The 5176-nt window shown below is 40.1% G+C and overlaps 1 pseudogene; it reads right to left on the bottom strand.

Annotated features, from left to right (window-relative positions):
• Positions 1–1619: 1619 nt before the first annotated feature.
• LOC148916609 (uncharacterized) lies at positions 1620–4642 on the bottom strand (annotated as a pseudogene).
• Between the last annotated feature and the right edge of the window lie 534 nt (positions 4643–5176).

The following is a 5176-nucleotide window of genomic DNA, read 5'->3' as shown; positions in this document are numbered from 1 at the left end:
TTTCTTCTTTGGTTATCAGGTAGGCTTATAAATTGGATTGGAGGTATTGTTGAGAAAATTTAGAGTACATAACTCTAATGTAGACTTGTTGGAGGCAAAACGAGTAAACAATTTACTTGTATTAGACTCACAAAATATTACAACAAACAACTCTTAAAGGAAAAACCAACTCTTACAAACACTCTTTCTCACTTCACTCACACTTCTCACAAGGACTACTTAACTCTATAGCTTATTGCTCACTCTACTTATTCACACTCTTCACTTCTTGCTTGATTCTACAATGCATGGCTTCATGCCTACTTATAGTTGTTCTAGCCGACATAGCTCACCGCCTTGGCTATATAATATTAGCTACTTAATTGTTTTACCTTCTAGATTATTCTCCAAGCTTCAATTTGCCAAGTTGCTTAGCAACTCCACCGACTTGGGCTTTTATACTTCAGCTATTGTTTTCTCCTAGATTGATCTACATGTATATATATATATATATGTATATATATTCTAAATATTTCTAGTGGTATTATCACCTTCTTGTTTACACTTCTGGTGCTTCTAGAACATTGTAGAGATTGCTGCTCAAAATGGGCTGAGTTGGGGTTGATACTTTAACACTCCCCCTCAACACTAGCTCAGATTCTTTGCACCACATTGAGTTGATGAGGAAATTTTTCCAACTTTCCAGTACTCAGACCTTTTGTGAACAAGTCCGCAATTTGATCATCTGTATTGATATGTCTCATCTCAATCTCTTCTTGCAAAACCTTCTCTCTGATAAAATGGTAGTGTATCTCCACATGTTTGGTTCTTGGGTGAAAAACTGGATTTTCCGCCAAACGAACTGCCGATTGATTGTCACAATATAACGACACTGAATAATCTACCAATTGATGTAGATCATTCATCAGCTATGTCAACCACGTGATCTCTTGCCCTGTCATTGCTGCTGCTCTATACTCAGCTTTCGTGGTTGACAAAGATACCGTTGGCTATCTCCTACTGCACCAAGAAATTGTTCCTGAACCAAGCTTGAACATATACCCAATAGTTGATCGACGAGTATCATGATCTCCCACCTAGTCAGCGTCGCAATAACCAACTAGCTTGCAATCTTCTCCTTTCTTGTACAAGAGGCCATTGTCAATTGTACTCTTTACATACCTCAGTATTCGATGTACTGTATCTAAATGACACTTCTTTGGATTTTGCATGTAACGACTCATCACACCAACTGCACATGAAATGTCAGGTCGAGTCAATGTCAAGTAGATTAGACTACCCACCAATTTTCGATACATCGTGGCATCTTCCAAATCTTTGCCTTCATATGCGCAAATCTTGACATTAGCTCCATCAGCGTTGAGATTGGCTTGCATTCAAGCATCCCAAACTTTTGCAACAAATCTTTTGCATATTTCTGTTGACACATAAATATCCCTTCTTGTGTGCGATCGACCTCTAGCCCAAGAAATTGCTTGAGTTGTCCCAGTTCTTTCATCTAAAAACGAACTGAAAATTTCTCCTTTGTTTGGTGAATTTCTTCCTCGTCATCACCAATGATGATTAGATCATCCACATATACCAGCACGTTAGCTCATTTTCCTCCATTAGCTTTGACGAATAAACTAGAATTTGTATGTGTCACTGAATAGCCACTTTGAGGGAGAAATTTTGCAATCTTACCTTACCATGCTCTTGGCGCTTGCTTTAATCAGTAAAGTGCCTTTTTCAGCTTGCACACATACTGGGGATGGACTTCGTTCTCAAAGCCCATTGGTTGAGTCATGTAGATTTCCCGATATAACTCCCCATGCAAAAATGCATTCTTCACATCCATCTGGTACAAGTTCCAGTCTTTGTTGGTAGCAAGTGCAAGTAAGACTCGTACTATCATAAGCTTTGCCACTAGACTAAACGTTTCATCAAGATGATGCTTGATCTTGTACACCCATTTGCAGGATATAAGTTTCACATCTCTTGGCTTTGGCACCAGATCCCAAGTCTGATTTTGCTCAAGCGTAGTGATCTCTTCTCCCATAGCTTTAACCCATTCGGAACTTTGTGATGCTTCTTCAAACGTCTCAGGTTCAACTGCTTCTTCTGCAATGGCTACGTTGGCGTATTTAGGATTTGGCTTCCGTACTCTTGTTGACCTTCTCGGTTGTGACTGTGGAGTCAGTATTTCCACTTCACTAGGTCTAACTTCTTCTAGTGTTTGTTGATGTACACTAGTTTGCTAAGGATTCTGAGTAACTTCTTGCTCGTCATCGTCATCATCAAGCGAATCTTCATGCTCATTTGAACTCAGTCGGATTGAAATAATTTGCTCCCCCAACTTCTGTTGCAGCTTATCTTCAATTTCTCTCGAGTTTGGGAACACCTCCTTTTCTAGGGACCACCAAGATGATGCTTCATCAAACACCACATCACGTGATGTGTAACACCTTCCATTTGTATGGTCACAACATTTCCATCCTTTTCTCTGGCTGTCATATCCCACAAAGATACATCTTATTGCCATTTTGTCAAACTTGCTACGTAGATGACTTGGAACAAATACGTAGCACACAAAACAAATACTCGAAAGTAACTGATTGTAGGTTTTATATCCCACAGTTTCTTAAAGAGCGAAACAAATTCTAACCATGGTTAAGAAAGTTTGTTGATTACATGGGCTTCAGTTCTCATGGCTTCAGTCCAAAACCTTCCATGCACATTCTTGGCATGCAACATGCTTCGACGTATCTCTGTAAGATGTCGGTTCTTTCTCTTTGCTACTCTATTCTGTTGTGGCGTATTGGCACATGTGAACTGATGATGTACGCCAGACTCTCATACATCTTGGCAGAATTCATTTGAGGTATATTCTCCTCTATTATCTGTGCGTAGACATATAATCTTCTTCCTCACTTCTCCTTCAACTGTCTCTCTAAACTCTTTAAACTTTGAAAATGTGTTGGATTCTTCTTTCATAAAGAAAACCCACACATACTAGAGAAGTCATCAATGAATGTCACCATGTATCGCATCCCGCTAATCGATGGTTACTTCATAGGCCCGAACACATCAGAGTGGATTAACTCTAAAGGTTTTTTTGCTTTGAACTTGGACTCCTTGTATGGTTGTTGATGCACCTTACCATATTGGCATCCTCCACAGACCATATATGTTCTCACATCAGGCTGAGGCAGACCCTTGAGCATTAACTTCATCATCATCACGCTTAGCTTGTGATAGCTAACATGGCCCAATCTCATGTGCTATAAACCTGCTGTCTCATTCTTTCTTGTCTTGTCTACATATACAGACTCTGCTGACATTACGTAGACTAACTCCAATCTTCACCCCTCCATTGTTGGCATCCTTGAGATCTTGAGGTCTCGATACACCTTTAAATCTCTTGGACCGAACAGGACATAATGGCCTGATAATGTCAGTTGTGCCACTGAAAACATATTCGTCTTCATGTCTAGAACATGGTAGACGTCTTGAAGTGGCACCTAGTTAGGGTTGTGTCGTGGTACAACTACTATTTTACCGATGTGGGTTATCGGTACTGTCACTACCAAACGATTGCCCTTGTACTCAATCAGGTTCTACAGCTTCTCTTTATCACCCATCATGTGATTTGAGTAGCCTGAGTCGACTATCCAATCATTCTTGTAGTTAATCCGTTCAAGCACCATCACAGTGAGAGCTATCTCATCTTCCTCTATAGCGAGAGATGCATCCGAGTCCCAATCATCCTCACTTTTCTCCTTTGAGTTGGAAATAGCAGTATTACTCTCAGCGGCCCTTTTGTTGGACCAACCATCTTTCTCCATGTGGCCCTTCTTTCCGCAAGGTAGCATATACCTTCGAATATTTTATTATTCTTGGATTGACCATGATTGCCGTGAAACTTTGAAGCTCCCCCTGGCCGAGAACTTCCTTCTCCTTGACGACCTTTCACCTTGTCACCATCTCTTTTAGATCCACTGCCAAAGTGCTGCTTGAAGTTGCTTTTACTTTTGTTGGTGTAAAGTGACTCCTCCTCACCTTTTAACGAGACCCCTCCTATTTGCTTTGCCATAGCTTCTTGATCGACAAGCAAATTTTCAAATTCAACAAGTGATAGTTAAGTAGGCCACCCTTGTACAGGGGCAACGAAGCCTTGGTATTCGAGTCTCAGACCATGGATAATTATTCTTTTTATCCTAGATTCCACAATAGCAGCATTAGGATCTAAATCAGAAATTTCACGGCATATGGACTTTACCTTGTGGAAGTACTGAGCAATCATCTTGTCGCGTTGTGCAATGGACAGTAGCTCGTTCTCAAGAAGTTGTAGTCTTGTGTCATTCCTTTTTGAAAAGAGTGTTGCAAATATGTCACATACTTCCTTTGGTGTTTCAGCTTTCCTTATGTGCTCTAACATTTCTTCTTCAATTGTTGTCTTTAGGGCAAACATGGTTTTACCTGCTTTGATCTTCCACTTTCACAAAGTGTCGTTGTTGTCTTCTCGTGGTTGTGTAACATCGTTGCGCCCGAAGACATCCCAAAGATCTTGACCTTACAGATAAGACTTCATACATGTTGTCCACGTGTTGTAATTTTTGTTGTTGAGCTTCGTAATTCCTCGAACTACATGAAGATCACCCATCGTGTCGGCAGAATTCCGGTAATACCGATGCAAACTTGTAGAGGCAAACTCTTCCCGACTCAAAGAAGCTCCCACAGAATCAGTCACTGACCGTCACACTCTGATACCAATTGTTGAGAAAATTTAGAGTACACAATCTAATGTAGACTTGTTGGAGACAAAACAAGTAAACAATTTACTTGTATTAGACTCACAAAATATTACAACAAACAACTCTCAAAGGAAAGACCAACTCTTACAAACACTCTTTCTCACTTTACTCACACTTCTCACAAGGACTACTTAACTCTATAGTTTTTTGCTCACTCTACTTATTCATACTCTTCACTTCTTGATTGATTCTACAATGCATGGCTTCATGCCTATTTATAGTTGTTTTAGCCAACATAGCTCACCGCATTGGCTATAAAATATTAGCTACATAATTGTTTTACCTTCTAGACTATTCTCCAAGCTTCAATCTGCCAACTTGCTTAGCCACTCCACCGACTTGGGCTTTTATACTTCAACTATTGTTTTCTCCGAGATTGATCT

This window comes from Prunus mume, linkage group LG5, assembly GCF_029339155.1.
Source record: "Prunus mume cultivar Tortuosa linkage group LG5, ASM2933915v1, whole genome shotgun sequence".
Taxonomy (NCBI): Eukaryota; Viridiplantae; Streptophyta; class Magnoliopsida; order Rosales; family Rosaceae; genus Prunus; species Prunus mume.
The sequence above is the reverse complement of the archived record's forward strand: the minus strand, read 5'-3'. Positions and strand labels throughout refer to the sequence as shown.